The 17,152-nt window shown below is 47.6% G+C and overlaps 1 protein-coding gene across 4 annotated transcripts in view; it reads right to left on the bottom strand.

Moving 5' to 3' along the window:
- The window catches only part of TCAF1 (TRPM8 channel associated factor 1), a 57,798-nt gene that overhangs the window by 26,865 nt on the left and 13,781 nt on the right, over positions 1-17,152 (bottom strand). For 2 of the 4 annotated variants that reach the window (XM_010600125.3, XM_003420545.4), the window contains exon 1: positions 10,728-10,821. The exons of 1 other annotated variant lie outside the window; for it this stretch is intronic. The gene's annotated coding sequence lies outside the window, so the exon portion shown is untranslated. Of the gene's footprint in view, positions 1-7,268; positions 7,513-10,727; positions 10,822-17,152 lie in introns of those variants that run through there. One more of the 4 variants, XM_023539577.2, reaches the window with a different exon arrangement.

The raw sequence follows: 17,152 nt of genomic DNA, 5'->3' as shown, positions 1-17,152 counted from the left end.
CAGAACACCCAGGTCTTCCCGTCATCACTGTCCACTGGGCTGCCCTGGGGTCCCACCACCTCTAATGCTTAGGGCCTGGGCCAGCTTCACTGTCCCCAGCCTCACAGGACACTCGCTTTCTGTCCTTCCCCAACCACTTCTGAGAATGCACTGCTCCTTCATTTCCATCTGTGGGCCTTCTGCTCTGCCCATTTCAGAGAACACGCTCACCCGCAGGTAATATGGCATTGTGGTTGCATGCCAACACTCTGGAGTTAGCTTGTCTGGGGTATCCTAACTGGGACTTAGGCAACACAGCTCAGACAGTTTCCTGACTAAGTAGGGTAATGGTGTCTACCACATAGGGCCGTTCTGTGGGTTAAAGGAAAGAACACAGGCCAAGTGCCTTTCAACCAGTATTCAATTATTTATACACATGTGCGTGTGTGTCAGGGCTGTATCCTTCCATCACACTTATTCAATCTCTATGCTGAGCAAATAATCCAAGAAGCTAGACTATAGGAAGAAGAACATGGCAACAGGATTGGAGGAAGACTCATTATACAACCTGTGATATGCAGATGACACCACCTTGCTTGGTGAAAGTGAAAAGGACTTGAAGCATTTACTGATGAAGGTCAAAGACTACAGCCTTCAGTATGGATTACACTTCAGCATAAAGAAAACAAAAATCCTCACACCTGGACCAATAAGCAACATCACGATAAATGGAGAAAAGATTGAAGTTGTCAAGAATTTCATTTTACTTGGCTCCACAATCAACATCCATGGAAGCAGCAGTCAAGAAATCAAATGACGTATTCCATGTCATGGATTGAAATCTGTCTCCCCAAAATATATGTCAACTTGGTTAGGCCATGCTTCCCAGTATTGTGTGTTTGTCCTCCATTTTTTGATTGTAATTTTACGTTAAAGAGGATTAGGGTGGGATTGACCACTACTCTTACCCAGGTCACATCCCTGATCCAGTGTACAGGGAGTTTCTCTGGGGTATGGGCTGCACCACCTTTTATCTCTCAAGAGATAAAAATGAAAGGGAAGTGAGCAGAGAGGAGGACTTCATACCACAAAGAAGCACTGGGGGCAGAGTGCGCCCTTTGGACTCCGGGTCCCTGCATGGAAAAGCTCCTAGTCCAGGGGGAAGACTGATGAGGGCCAACAGAGAGAAATGAGACCAACAGAGAGAAAAAGCCTTCCCCTGGAGCCGACGCCCTGAATTTGAATTTTTAGCCTACTTTACCGTGAAGAAATAAATTTCTCTTTGTTAAAGCTACCCACTTGTGGTATTTCTGTTATATCAGCATTAGATGACTAAGACACTGCATTAGGCAAATCTGCTTGCAAGAGACCTTTTTAAAGTGTTAAGAAGCAAAGATGTCACTTTGAGGACTAAGGTGCGCCTGACCCAAGCCACGGTGTTTTCAATCGCCTCATGTGCATGCGAAAGCTGGACAATGAATAAGAAAAACCAGAGAAGAATTGACGCCTTCAAATTATGATGGTGGTGAAGAATATTGAATATACCATGGACTGCCAGAAGAACAATCTGTCTTGGAAGAGGTACAGCTAGAATGCTCCTTAGAAACAAGGATGGCAAGACTTCATTTCACATACTTGGACACGTTGTCAGGAGGGATCAGTCCCTGGAGAAGGATATCATGCTTGGTAAAGTAGAGGGTCAGCGAAAAAGAGGAAGACCCTCGAGAAGATGGACTGACACAGTGGCTGCAACGATGGGCTCAAGCACAGCAACAGTTGTGAGGATGGCACGGGACTGGGCAGTGTTTCCTTCTGTTGTACAGAGGGTAGATATGAGTCGGAATCAACTCAATGGCACCCAACAACAACAGCACGCCTATACATTACACATGGGCACACACATACATATTCCCTTTTAATTACTTGGCTAAGAGTAAACCATTTAATTTAAGCATGTGAGTAAGGAAATTCTCACAAAGTGGAAAAAAAACTAACCTAATGTCAGATTTTACAAATGCTGAATTAAACATTTAATGACTTTGATTTTATAGTTTTCATAACTTGGGAGCCAAAGCTGCATTCTCCTCCAGCTCCCCATCAAGTCCAGTCAAAAGGTAGGAGGAGGAGACCCTGCCGGATCCTGCTTCTCCTCTCCCTTCTCCCCAGAATCACTACCTTGTTCTATCTATTCAGCAGATAACAACACTCAGGCCTGACGCTAACATCTGTGCTGACAGTGACGCTCGCCGTACTTAGTTCTCAAGCATTTCTGCAGGCCGTCGAAGCTCCTGGCCCACGCCCTGGGTCTTTGGGTGGCCAGGCTGCAGGTGGAGGGCCTGGGTCTGGTGTCACTGATGAACTCAAGACTACCGCTTTTAGCTGGTCTCTAAAACTAAAGAAAGGAACCCTGGTGGCACAGTGGTTAAGTGCTTGGCTGCTAACTGAAAGGTCGGTGATTCGAACTTACCCAGCAGCTCTGCTCAAGAAAGACCTGGAGATCTGCTCCAGTGAAGATTACAGCCTAGGAAACCCTATGGGGGCAGTTCTACTCTGTCACACAGGATTGCTACGGGTTGGAATCGACTCGATGGCACACAACAACAGTGAAGAAGTCCTAAATTGATTGTTTTCCTCCAAAGTCGTTCCTCTCAGGTAAGGGACCTAAGCACTGTGTCTCTGGCTGCTAAAGGCGGCATGCCTACCACCGAGAGCTGCTGAGAAGACCCGCCCAGCACACAGCTGTCCCCCACCCGCCACTCCTGGCTCCCAGGCACAGTCAGATGCAAGCACTAGTGCGCAGGGTCACACTGTCCCCCTGAGCCCACTGCCACCTAGGCATGAGCCCTGTCAATGCCCTCCCCCACATCTCCAGTCACAGAGCACTAGCCTAGCTCAGTCCTTAGATATCCCAGGCCGAAAGTGACCTTTTAGGTTAAGTTGCCTTTACAGTGGAAACCCTGGTGGGATAGTGGTTAAGTGCTACAGCTGCTAACCAAAGGGTCGGAATCGACTCGATGGCACTGGGTTTGGTTTTTTTTGGTTTGCATTAACAGTCAGGGGGTGGCTGTGCATGAATTGCAATGACCAAGAATTGAACCCGGGTCTCCTGCGTGGATGCCAAGAATTCTACCACTGTGCTTACGGATGCCCTCATTGACCTGGAACCCTGGTGGTGCAGTGGTTAAGAGCTTGGCTGCTTACCAAAAGGTCGGCAGTTGGAATCCACCAGCCCCTCCTTGGAAACCCTGTGGGGCTGTCCTACTCTGTCCTACAGGATCGCTATGAGTTGGAATCTACTCCACTGTAATGGGTTAAAGTGACCCAGTTCCTAAGTGGCCACTCTGGTCTCGCCTCTACTCTGCCAGAACCACTCTGATGGTGCTTTCTCCCAGGAAAGAAGCCCCAGTGCTTCCCCTTCGCCCAGGGGGACAGCTGAGCACTTGTCATGATATTTAGATCTTCAGCTCCTGCCCCCTCCCTCGGTGCACTTGTGGCCCCTGCCCCGCCCCCACATGCCAGCTTCCATTTTAAATTTTCCTTCCCTCTCCCATATCTTTCCATCTGTTGAAATCCTATACTGCTAGGAGATACACAAGAAAAAGGAAATGTAAATGGCCAATCAGCCTATGACAACATGCTCAATCTCACCAGAAGCCAAGGGGATGAAAATATGAGTGTGTCCCATTCCCACAAAACTGGAGGAAAGAGAAGGACGGGGGAAGAAGAGGAAAGGAGCCCACGATGAAGACTGATCATGTCCAATGCTGGAAAGGCTCCCCTTCTGCTGGAAGGACTGGCAACCTCTGCGGTCCTTCTGGAAAGGAATCTGGTGGAGGTGACTCAGTTTCAAAGGTGTGCCTATCTTAAGACTCCGCAGTCTCTCTCCTAATAACTTTCCTTAGGGAAACAGGAGTGGCCGTGATACAGATCTGTGTACAGGGAGCCCACTGCCACACGGAACCTAGACACAGAAGTAGACGAACGACAGCCTGAGGACAAGACGACAGAGACACGGCACACAAGACTCCCAGGTTCATTTTTGATTCCCAGGGATACAGGATCTTTAGCCCATACCCACACCTATCCAACTCCACAGACCCCCAGACATTCCAAGGCACCCACCATGACGCCCTGTGGCACAGCCTCAGCTGCGCACAATCCACACCCCAGACAGGCTGCCATCAGACCTTTTCTCACAGTCTGCGCACACCTGGAGCGGGACTCGCATTGCATCTCAGGAGTCACCCTTTAAGCTAGTGCATGGGAGAGGTGTCCCTGGAGAAGTGACAGGGATACACAGTGTGGAGATTGAGCAGCAGAGGAGAAGGACGAAGAGGAGGGGGTTCTTCAAGTCTTCTCCTTCTATCTGTTTCCCGGGCTTGAGTGGGAGGCCGAGGGGAAGGGGTTGGCTGGGACCCCAGGCCCCTTCTCTCTGACCATCTTCTTTCCCGCACGTAAGATGGCAGTTTTGGTCTTTGTCTGACCAATGCTGGGGGTGTGGCATAAAGGTGCTGAAGTGTAGTATAGAATATCCATCCCGTAGCTATGAAACAGGGTGACTGAAATCTAGTTTGCATCTACCAGAAGAACATCCTAGATACATTTTAAATGAAAGCTGCAAGTCACTGCCATATGTAGGGCATGAACTCATTTTTGTATGGACAACAGTCATAATGATAATAGTGGTGGTGGTAGCTGTTGTTGTTAGGTGCCGCGGTGTGGGTTTCAACTCACAGTAACCCTATGTACAATAGAACGAAACACTGCTCCGTCCTGTGTCATCCTCACAATCGTTATGGTTGAGCCCGCTGTTGCAGCCCTTTTGTCAATCCATCTTCTTGAGGATCTTCCTCTTTTTTCTTGACCCTCTACTTTACCAAGCAGGATATCCTCTTCCAGGGACTGGTCCCTCCTGATAACATGTAGGTTGCAGGTACTATTATAAGCTCTTTACATGAATTATTTAATGCTGACAATAAGCATATGAAGTATGTACTGTCATTACCCAATATTTCCATGTTAGAGATGGGTGGGAAAAACTGATACCCAGGGAACTTACTTCTTACTTAGTCACACCTATGGTAAACGGTGCACCCAGGATTCAAACCAGGCCGTTTGGTGCTGGAGCACATGTTCTTAAATACCGGCCTGTGTAAGCTTGTTAAATACCAGACTTTTAAATCTATGGAGGCAGCATGTCGACATGCTGACGCTGTGCCTTTACACAGGCTGTGCACCTCAGATTGCTGCTATGAGCTACTATCACAGTTACAGACAACAGAGGTGATACATGTTCAATCAAGCAGACAAACACACATTAATGACTGGGCATATAAACGCCTGGATAGATGGATCATCTCCCCCATCTGTCAGTCGTGCTGCGGTAGCTTGTGTGCTGCTCTGATGAGGGAAGCTATGCCACCAGTATTCCAAATATCAGCAGGGTCACCCATGGGGGACAGGTTTCAGCTGAGCTTCCAGGCTAGGAAGAAAAGCCTGGTGATGTACTTCCAAAAATTAGGCAAAGGAAACCCTGTGGATCATGACAGAACGCTGACTGATACAGTCCTGGAAGATGAGTTTCCTGGGTTGGCAGACACTCAAAATACACAGTGGCCACAACCACGGACCTGAGCACACCAACCATCGTGAAGATGGCGCAGCACTGGGCAACATTTTGTTTTCTTCTACATGGGGTCGCCATGAGTGACAGCCAACTTGATGGCAACTAACATAACAAGGTGGAGTAACTGTACCTCCCTCACTGGCCCAAAAACTCTTCCTTTATCTCCGTCAGGTCGTGACTTTGCCTAAGATGACTATGAAGTCCTCCTCTGCGGCCTGAACCTAGTGGCTGGTCCTGCTCCCACTTTAACCAGCCGTCAGTGACTCCGGCACTTGACTTGGAACCCGAGGCTGCCTCTTCCTGCCTGACCAGAGTCCTGCCTGCTTGCTGTCCTGGCTGGGTGAGTGCAAATGGACAGCTAGGGGGAAAGCTTTGTATTCCCTTCTGTTTCTCTCCCTGATAGCTAGAGGCCGAACGGTCCTTGAGCCTGGTTCCTGCTTTCTCTCCCTGGGTCTACTCTCCCCTTTTAGCTTGCTGGAACCAAAGCAGAAGGTCCCCCAGGTCCGACCTGTAGCCCCTTCCACAAAGAGCCCATGGAACCCAACCTGGGCTTTCGCACTGGGTATTCTGAGTGTCTTCCAACCCTGAGGACTCATCTTCCCGCACGACGTCAGACAATGCTCTGTTGGGATCCACAGGGCTTTCACGGACTAATTTTTGGAAGTAGATCACCAGGCCTTTCTTCCTAGTCTGTCTTAGTTTGGGACGGAAGGTGAGCAGGGGATTCACCAAGGCTGTTGCACCACATGGTGTAACGGTTTGATTTCAAGTCTCCTAACTAGAATAAGCGTCTGAGCTTAGGGAATACACTTTATGGATTCCCCGGGAGAACGAACAGGAAAGAGGATGACAGGCGTGGTGTACGGCACACCTCCTGCAGATGAACGGCCTGACCTGGAAACTGATCAATATCACAAACATCCAATTCCATAGGTCTTCACCTCTTCTTGCGTTCTCTTCCATAGTCTCTTGTTTCCTTTTCCTTTTACGTTTATCTTTTTCAATGTCCATCACCTTCTACTAAGCTAGAATTGGGACTGGTTCTATCCCTCCCTTAATAATTTTCCTCACAGAAGTAAGAGTAGCAATTACACAGATATATGTACGAGGGTGCGCACTGCCACACAAAACCTGGACGTGGATATAGGTGACCAGACACAATGTCTATCCTGGACAGTCTCAGCTCAATCTTCTGTATTTAATTTTCAATTAAAACGGTTTAATTCATAATTTAAAAGAATATGTAAAGCTCATGGAAGGATATAGAAGGTAAAGCAATAAAAAATTAAACTCTCATAAACCTAAAAAGCCATTTTGCCCTTGAGTAGACAACTGGTCTCACTCATCGCGATCCCATGTGTGTCAGCGGCTGGTTTTTTGGAAGTAGATCTCCATGCGTTTCTTCGGAGGCACCTCTGGGTAGACTCGGGCCCCCATCCTTTCAGTTAGTTGCCGACCTTAACTCTTTGCGCCACCCGAAGACTCCCCCATATACCTACCCACAGTTTAAACAAGCAGTTTAAGAAAGATGTCTCTGAAGCTCCTCTCTGCCCCTCAGCCCAGCTCCCCCACCCACATACAGCGAGAAAGATGTTGCTGTTTTTCCCCTCCCTGCACTCCCGTCCTAACTCACGACCCCCGCCCCCCCCCCCCCCTTTCTCACCCGTGTTCACTCACTCCTCTCAAGGGGTCACTCTCAGGAGGGCGGTGTCATGGAGGAGCCTCAGCCCCTGCGGAGCCAGGAGACCTGAGCTTTTAAAAACCTAGAGGCTGCCTCTTACTGGCTGTTGATCTCCCGGGCTCACAGAGGGCTCCATCAAATGGACACTGTGGAACGAAGGCGGTACTGAACCCGAGGGCTGGCAGTGTGGACGTCTGCGTCCTGGCGCGGACCCCTCCGCCTCCTTCCTTCAGGCTTTCCCCCGCGTACCCCCCTCCCAGGCCGGGAGCCAGCTCCGCAGAGAGCATGTCGGTGACGTCAGGGGACGAGGGGCCGGGAGGGGACTGGAGGAGCGCCTGACGCAGGAATTCTGCAGCCGCAGGCCGCGTCAGTGTGTGGGTGGGGGGCAAAGACTCCTTCTCGCCCCCGCCTCCCCGGCCCCCGTCTCTAGCGGACAGCGCACTGGGCGCGTGACCTCAGCCCCAGAGACCGTGTTTGCCAGGTTCACAGAGCAGCGGGCCAGAGGGATGCTCGGTCCCCGCTCCCGTGTGGCCTGGGCCGCGGTGTCCCTCCGGCCTACCGCTGCGAGCCCGCACCAAGCCCACAGACACGACAGGAGACTGCGTCTGAGCCTGCAGGGTCGCTGCGGCAGGAGCCTGGGCCAAGAAAGCCCGACAGGGACACAAAGAGCGCGGCTGCCCCGGCCCCGCCCCAGTTCGATCCCCACGCCCAGGGCCCCTCATCCGCTCCCCGCGGGGTCCGTGGGCCGCTCGAGGGCTCGGCTCGGGGTGGGGGCGGCGGACGCGGGCGGAGCGCGGAGGGTCCCCGGCCGCCTCCTCCCACTTCCTCCTCGGCCGGGGGCGGCGCTTGGCCGGGGACAGCGCTTCTTTGTGTCGCCCGCCGAGCGCCCGGCCCTGCAGCGGCCGGGGACGCGGGGCCCCATCCTGCGGAGCACACGGCCGTGTCCTCGAGGGAGCGGGCCCGGCTCCAGGGCGCAGCGCTCAGCTCGCCAAAGAAAGAGCTTAGAGCGCTGCTACTGGATAGGCGCCTGGGCCTACTGCCGAGGCAAACAACCGGAGTGTAGGGATTGCTGAACATGCTTGCCTTTTTGTACGTTGAGGAGAAGGAAACACCCGATCTGTTAGTGCTTAACCTGAGCGATAGGGGAGGGGCGGCTTTTTTTTTCATAACCCTCTGCATTGTTATAAAAGTGCTACTTTAAAAATTAAAATTCATAATCTATTACATTTCAAACAATAGGTAGCTAAGGCTGTTCTTCTGTGCACAATTTCAACCCCACTTCTTCCCCAAAGGCCTTTGTGATCATCAGCTGACAGCTGCCCCTCCCTCCTACAGAAGTACCCCTTCCCATTCTGGATTGAGTTTGGCTGCTAACCAAAAGGCCTGCAGCTCGAACCCACCAGCTGCTCCTTAGAACCCCTATGGATCAGTTCTTCTCTGTCCTATAGGGTGGCTGTGAGTCGGAATCCACTGGACTGCAACCAGTTTGGTTTGGTTTTTTGGTATTCTGGGTTGGGAGTTGGAACCCACCAGCTGCTCCGGGGAAGAAAGATCTGGCCATCTGCTCCTACTGAGACTACAGCCTTGGAAACCCTATGGGGGCAGTTCTGTGGGCTGGAATAGACCGGAGGGCAATGGGTATCTGGGTTATATCCTCCCCTGGGGGAGCCCTGGTAGCACAGTGGTTAAAGCAATCGACTGCTAACTGAAAGGTGGGCAATTCGAAACCACCAGTGGCTCTGTGGGAGAAAGATGTGGCAGTCTGCTTCCATAGAGATTTACAGCCTTGGAAACCCTATGGAGTTGCTGAGTCAGAATCGACTCCACAGCAGTGGGTTTTGGGGGATAGTTCTAGTACGTGAAATGCAGGGTAGTGCTGGCCTGTAGGAGCCCAGACTCTGGGGCCTGATGGCAGGGATTTGAATCCCTGTGCCGCATTTCTACCATTGGTGTGATTTGCAGCAAGTTACTTATTTCCTCTGTGCCTCGGGTTTATGACCCGTACTGCTTTTTGGAATAAGTACAGCCAGAGTACTCCTTAGAAGGGAGGATGGAGAGATTTGTCTTCTGTTCTTTGGGCATGTTATCAGGAGGGACCAGTCCCTGGAGAAGGACATCATGCTTGGTAGAGGGTAAGCGAAAAAAAGGAAGACCTTCAATGAGATGGATTGACACAATGGCTGCAACAATGGGCTCAAACATAACGGTGAAGAGGATGGCACAGGACTGGGCAGTGTTCCGCTCTGTTGTGCATGGTGTCGCTATGAATCGGAACCAACTTGATGGCACCTAACAACAACAATGTTGATGATAAAATTAGCACCTGTATTACAGGTTTATTGTCAGGTGAGTTCATATTTGTAAAAAAAAAAAAAAATTTTGGTGAGTTATATTAGGTGGGTTAATATTTGTAAAGTAAAATGTGTAAGGCTGCATGCGTGTTAAATAAATACTGAGATCCTCAGATTCCATATTTCATGTTTCAGGCAAACACGTACCTTTTCACCCTGCCTAGCTTTGTGATCCAAATTCAAGCCATATTGTCTTTCCTTTTCTCCCTCCAATCCCCCTTCTCCAAACTGAATCAAAACGGATAACCATTTGCAGGGCCTGTGGGGGGTTAGCACAGCCGCTGGCTGGTGTAGGGCTGGTGCAGAGGAAACGGAAACACCCGGGATTCAGGGACCTGCCCCGTCACTGTCACCACCACCTGAGTGACAGCGACCTGTCCTTCCTCACCGCCGGGGCTCAGCATTCTCAGTAAACACGGAGAGCTGATGCCCCTTGGGGTGGGAAAGACCCGGACTATTAGCACCTATGCAACACAAAAATAAACCCAAGCTAAAATCCCCTCATATTGCCTTCCATGAGAATTCGTAATATTAAAAAAACGCATGTACTGCTTACGTACATGAAGGAAAATAATCAAAGGCCAAAATATACTCAGGAAGGATACAAGGAACCTACCTCGGAGGATGGGGGGAGCTTGGTGGGGGAAGGGGTTTTACTGTCAGGTTTTTGTTTTTTTGTTAAGAAAGGAAGAAAGAGCTCTGAAGCAAAGCGATCAAATGGCCGCATTTGATAAGTCTGTGGTATTATTTTCTGGTCTTATCTATAGCTTTGAAATAATTCATGATTAAAAATATACCTTTTTAAAGGCTGGGATGTCTTAGGCGCTTCACGATGAGGCTCCGGGGGACACAGAAACGCACCAGGAGAGAAGGATGAGGTAGAGAGGGCGAGGGGCGCAGAAATGGAGATGGAAGAGCCCGCAGGGGGCCCTCCGAAAGCCAGGGCCTCCTCGGCCCCCTGGCCTCCAGGCCCAGCGCCAGCCCCGCGCTCCGCAGGCCCCTGCCCGCTCCGGCCCGCTCGCCCTCCTCGCCCACCCGGGCTGCCCGCGGCCTGCTGCCGTTCCAGAAACCACCCGGGGACCAGACTCACCGCGGCTCCAGCAGCGTCCACGGCGGCCACTTCCGACGGGCAAGCGCTCTCCGCAACGATGCGGCGCGGAGACGGGCGAAGGCCAGGGATACGAAATGGGTGCTGGAGGCGGTGGTGGGCGGGGTGCGGGGGGCTGCGGAGCACTGAGGGGCGAGGAGGCTGCTCCCGGAGCCGATTGGCCGCCGGGGCGGAGGGCGGTGCTTGGCCGGGACGTCCCCGCCGCAGCGCCCCGCTCCGGCCGATCGCCGCCTCGCCCCGGTCGGTTCCCACCCGCCGAGGTCAGTTCCTGGCCAGCGCCCAGGCCACCGCGATGGAGACCCCGCGCCTGGCGCCAGCCCATGAGTGCCTCGGAGCAATTTGTTGAAAAATAAATCCATGCCACTATTAGCGAACGAGGGAGGGGTTGATACATGAGGGTGTATTTTTTATATAAAATAACACGCTATTGTTTCCAAGGACGAGTTAAATCTGTATGCATTTACCAGGCGGGAACAGCTTTCTCTTTTTTTTTGGAGCCCTGGTGGCACAGTGGTTACCCCAGCCAACGGCGCAGCGGTTAAGAGGTGCTAATTAAAAGGTTTCAGTTCCAATCCATTAGAGCTCCTTGGGAACCCTGTGGGACAGTTAGTTCTACTCTGTCCTGTAGGGTCTCTATGAGTCGGAATCGACTCGACGGCAATAGGTTAGGTTTTAGGTTAGGTATTTACTAGGATTTAGGTCCTATAGATTTTTTAAAAAATAAACATTTAACGTTGTTGCAAAACGGAGAATTTGCATTTTTGTAAGCAAAAAAAAATTTTATACATATTTTATGTATTTATATAATTGTAGTAATTATATGAGTAATTATATGGAAGTAATTATATGGAAGATATTTATCAAATTCTTAGAGTCAGTTTTGTCAGGAAAAATCGGTTTCTTGTGTCTTTTCTTCATACACTTCATCAACGTTTCCACGGTAATATGTATTATTTTGTAATAAAGAATCAATAAATTCAATCAACTAAAAAATAAATGGATACAATATCCTTACTCCCACAGCTGGTAAGGATAGGATTTCTCCCTGTGTGGGCTTCTTGAGCGTGGCTCCTAGTCCTGACCCGCTTTCACCAGGGGCCGGCTTTGGGCCTGAGCCGGTTCTGCCCTGAATCCCCATCTGTCCATCTTGCTTGGTGAACTCACCTGTACAACCTGAGGAAAAACCATGTGTCGCTTTTTATGGCTGGCCCCAGTGGCCAGGGGAAGAGCTCCGCAGCCTCTGCACCTTCTGCGGCTTGCTCACCTCTGGTGCCACCCTGGCCCCTGTTAGCCAGGCGCCTAAGCAGAAAGTGTCCCCAGACCCAAGTGTCTCCAGGAGGAGAGCCTGATGAAGCTCTCTGCTACCACAGGTCATCTCACAGGTCCAGGCTGGGCTGCCACCGCAAGGCAGAGTCCCAGGTAAAGGGGATTAAAGGGCCACAGCCTGTCTTCCGAAACAGTTTGGTCACAGCTCCCCAAACCAGAGCAAGCGTAGGCCAATAACTGTGTTTTATTCTTCTTTATTCTGCCTGGTCCTGCGCCATCCTCACAATTGTCGCTGTGCTTGAGCCCATTGTTGTAGCCGCTGTGTCAATCCGTCTCATTGAGGGTCTTCCTCTTTTTCACTGACCGACTACTTTACTAAGCAAGATGTCCTTCTCCAGGGACTGATCCCTCCTGATAATATGTCCAGAGTATGTGAGACGTAGTCTCACCATCCTTGCTTCTAAGGAGCATTCTTGTACTTCTTCCAAGACAGATTTGTTCCTTCTTTTAGCTCGATGTTAAATCTTATATTCTTTCTTATTGTCACTTCCCTTGGAGCGTCTTTTCCTTCTTTCCAGCTTCCTGCCCTGATTAGCCCTGCTTCTGTAGTGGAGACTACCCTGAAATCCTGTAACTCACTGAGATGGCTTTTGAGATACCAGGCTCTGTATATACTTAGCAACACGCCTATGAATGAGCAATTTATCAAAAATCCATTCTAAAAATATTACACAGTTCTTTAAAAGGATGCTTTCAATCCATACCTTGAGAAAAAAATTATGATCCTGGTTTTGCAGGAAAAAATGCTATCAAGTATAAGCATAGGGAAAGTAAGGAGGTATTTAGATACTTCAGTAAGAGGGGGATTGTTAAATAGTAATTTTTTTCTCTTGATACTTTGTATTTTTAAAATGTTACAAGCATTATTCCGAAATAAAAAATAGAACTATTCAACAATAAAACTTTTAGGTGTACACCCGATGGAAATTTATAAGCATATTCATGAAAAGACACGTACTAGAATGTTCAAAGAAGTGCTATCCTCAATTGTCTATAATTGAAAACGATCTAAATGCTAATCTTCTTGCTTCCTCACCCCTAGCGCTACCACAGCCTTTATTAGCTGGGAACATAAACAGCTGTTGTTGTTAGGTGCCATCGAGTTGGTTCTGGCTCATAGCGACCCTGTGCACAACAGAACGAGACACTGCCTAGTTCTGCGACATCCTCAGGATCATAGCTATGCTTGAACCCGTTTTTGTAGCCACTGTGTCGATCCATCTTGTTGAGGGTCCTCCTCTTTTTTGCTGACCCTCTACTTTACCAAGCATGATGTCCTTCTCCAGGGACTGATCCCTCCTCCAACAACAGTATAATATTTAAACAAATTGTGATGTGTTCACAGCGAAATATGTACAGCAATGCAAACATACGAGTCACATGATACGCAATATGGCTGAATCTCACCAACATATTGGAGAGTGAAAGAAGCTGGAAACAAAGGAGTATATATTGTATGATTATATTTCTATAAAATACAAAAGTAGGTAGAATTAATCTTTGATCATAAAATTTATAAGCTACCAGTAATGTTCTTGTCATGGATTGAATTATGTCCCCCCCAAAAGGTGTGTATCAACTTGGCTGGGCCTTGATTCCCAGTATTGTGTGATTTTCCTATATGTTGTAAAGCACGCAATTGTGTTAGTGAGGCAGGACTCAGTCTACAAGATCGGACCGTGTCTTGAGGCAATCTCTTGGGATATAAAAGAAAGAAGTGAGCAGAGAGACGGGGGACCTCATACCACCAGGAGCAGAGCAAGTACTTTGGATCTGGGGTCCCTGCACCTGAGAAGCTCCTCAACTAGGAGAAGATTGAGGACAAGGGCCTTCCTCCCAAGCCCACAGACAGAGAAAGCCTTCCCCTGGAGCTGAAGCCCTGAATTTGGACTTTTAGCCTACTTTACCATGAAGACATAAATTTCTCTTTGTTAAAGTCATCCACTTGCGGTATTTCTGTTACAGCAGCACTAGATGACTAAGACAGTTCTCTTAATAAATTTATGTGCTGGCCCCCGGTATACTGAGTTTGTAAAAATTCATGGAACTGTATATTCATATGTTCATGTATTGATGCACGTACACATCATATTGTAATCAAGTGAAAGCAGTACTTAAGTTCCAGAAATGTAGTAGCTTAGAAGCCTGAATAGTACTCCTGAGTCAGTCAACATGCATACAACATACTGTAAAGGTATCACTGGGATGGCATGAAAATGCAGAGGCGGCAAAGCCAAAAGCCAGGAAACATTAAACAAAACCAGAAACCAACACAAAAGCTAATTTTCACTCCAGGGTTTTGAAAATTCCTGGAGAATGTACGTGGGTGACTTTGTGGGGTTTCTTGTCTACAATATTGAGGCCATTCTCACATAAAGGGGGTAGTTTAAAAGGACATATCTGAACAAAGCTCAAACACCAAAGGGATACTTGTAAAGGGTAAAAGTAAATAAGAACTAGACTGCAAAACACACAAAAAAAGACATCAGTGCAGCTTGCCTGTCTTAAACCTGCTGGAGGTGGACAGAAAAAATCTTGGAGAATTAGTAACTACAAATCAATTCCCCACATATGTTTGCAATTTGAATCCAACCTACCTGTGTGGTTTGAAAGATACTAAACAAATAATTTAATTTGTAGTGGTCCCAGTTTGGTAGCATTCCAAGTTGGTAGAAGCAAATACAGATTCTGTCTGGGGAAACTTAACTTTAACCCAGCTAGAAAGAAAAATATAGGCGAAAAGATTCCTTAGAAAATAAGCAGCTCATAATAATATTTTTTTTGAAAAACCATGTAACACGCAAGGAAACAAAGTGCCATGAGTGAGAGTTGTCACAAGCAAGAGTCATCAGAAATAGACACAATTTTATTAGGCATAGGATATTAAAAAAAAAAAAAAAACTATATTTGATATACTTGAAAAATAAAGGGGAAACTTGAAAACTTGGATAGGAAGTAAGCATATTTATAAAAGAATCAAACAGGACTCCTAGAAATGAAAAATGTAATGATTGAAATAGAATAGTTCAAATAAAAAAAATTATTAAAGAGATTAAGAAGGTAAAACAAAGGTGAAGAGAGAATTATTTTTAGTTTTTTCATCGTGCTTTAAGTGAAAGTTTACAAATCAAGTCAGTCTCATACAAAAACTTCTACCCATCTTGCTTGCTATGTACTCCTAGCTGCTCTCCCCCTAATGAAACAGCACACTCCTCCTCTCCACCCTGTATGCCCCGTGTCCATTCAACCAGCTCCTGTGCCCCTCTGCCTTCTCATCTCGCCCTCCAGACAGGAGATGCCCACAGAGTCTTATGTGTCTACTTCAGCCAAGAAGCTCATTCCTCAAGAGTATCATTTTCTATCTTATAGTCCAGTCCAATCCCTATTTGAAGAGTTGGCTTCAGAAATGGTTCCAGTCTTGAGCTAACAGAGGGTCCAGGGAACATGACCTCCGGGGTCCCTCTAGTCTCAGTCAGACCATTAAGTCTGGTCTTTTTATGAGAATTTGAGGTCTGCATCCCACTATTCTCCTGCTCCATTAGGGACCCTCTGTTGTGTTCCCTGTCAGGGCAGTCATCAGTGGTAGCTGGGCACCATCTAGCTCTTCTGGTCTCAGGCTGTTGTAGTCTCTAGTTTATGTGGCCCTTTCTTTCTCTTGGCCTCATAATTTCCTTATGTCTTTGGTGTTCTTCATTCTCCTTTGGTCCAGGTGGTTTGAGATCAACTGATGCATCTTAGGTGGCCACCTGCTAGTATTTAAGACCCGAGACACCACTCACCAAAGTGGAATGCAGAACATTTTCTTAATACATTTTGTTATGCCAATTGACCTAGATGTTCCCTGAAGCCATGGTCCCCAGACCCCTGTCCCTGCTACTCTGGCCTTCGAAGCATTCGGGTGTATTCAGGAAATGTCTTTGCTTTTGGTTTAGTCAAGTTGTCCTGACCTCCCCCGTATTGTGTGTTGTCTTTACCTTCACTTGAAATGGTTCTTGTCTGCTATGTAATTAGTGAATAACCCTCTCCCTCCCTCCCCACCCTCGTAACCATCAAAGAATATTTTCTTCTGTTTAAATTCTTTTCTTGAGTTCTTATAATAGTGATCTCATACAATATTTGACTTTTTGCAAATGACTATTTTCACTCAGCGTAATGCCTTCCAGATTTCTCCATGTTGTTGGATGTTTTATTGATTCATTGTTGTTCTTAATCATTTAGTAGTATTCCCTTATGTGAGCATAGCATAATTTATTTATCTATTCATCTGTTGATGGGCGCCTTGGTTGCTTCCATCTTTTTGCTATTGTAAACAGTGCTGCAGTGAACATGGGTGTGCATATATCTGTTTCTGTGAGGGCTCTTATTTCTCTAGGATATATTCCAAGGAGTGGGGCTGCTGAATCGTATGGTAGTTCTGTTTCTAGCTCGTTAAGGAAGTGCCAAATCGATTTCCAAAGTGGTTGCACCATTTTACATTCCCACCAACAATGTATAAGTGTTGCAGTCTCTCCACAGCCTCTCCAACATTTATTATTTTGTGGTTTTTGGATTAATGCCAGCCTTGTTGGAATGAGATGGAATCTCATTGTAGTTTTGATTTGCTTTTCTCTAATGGCTAATGATTGTGAGCATTTCCTCATGTATCTGTTAGCTCCCTGAATGTCTTCTTTGGTGATGTGCCTTTTCATATCCTTTGCCCATTTTTATATTGGGCTATTTGTCTTTTTGTAGTTGAGCTTTTGCAGTATCATGTAGATTTTAGAGATCAGACTCTGATGAGTTCTGTCACAGTCAAAAACTTTTTCCTAGTCTGTAGGTAATCTTTCTACTCTTTTGGTGAAGACTTTGGATGAGCCTAAGTATTTGATTATCAGGAGCTCCCAGTTATCTAGTTTCTCTTCTGGTGTTTGTGCACTGTTAGCGATGTTTTGTATACTGTTTATGCCACATAATTAGGGCTCCTAGCCTTGTCCCTATTTTTTCTTCCATGACTTTTGTCATTTTAGATTTTATATTTAGGTCTTTGATTCATTTCAAGTTAATTTTTGTGCATGGTGTGAGGTATAGGTCTTGTTTTATGT

Source organism: Loxodonta africana, chromosome 8 (genome assembly GCF_030014295.1).
Source record: "Loxodonta africana isolate mLoxAfr1 chromosome 8, mLoxAfr1.hap2, whole genome shotgun sequence".
Taxonomy (NCBI): domain Eukaryota; kingdom Metazoa; phylum Chordata; class Mammalia; order Proboscidea; family Elephantidae; genus Loxodonta; species Loxodonta africana.
The sequence above is the reverse complement of the archived record's forward strand: the minus strand, read 5'-3'. Positions and strand labels throughout refer to the sequence as shown.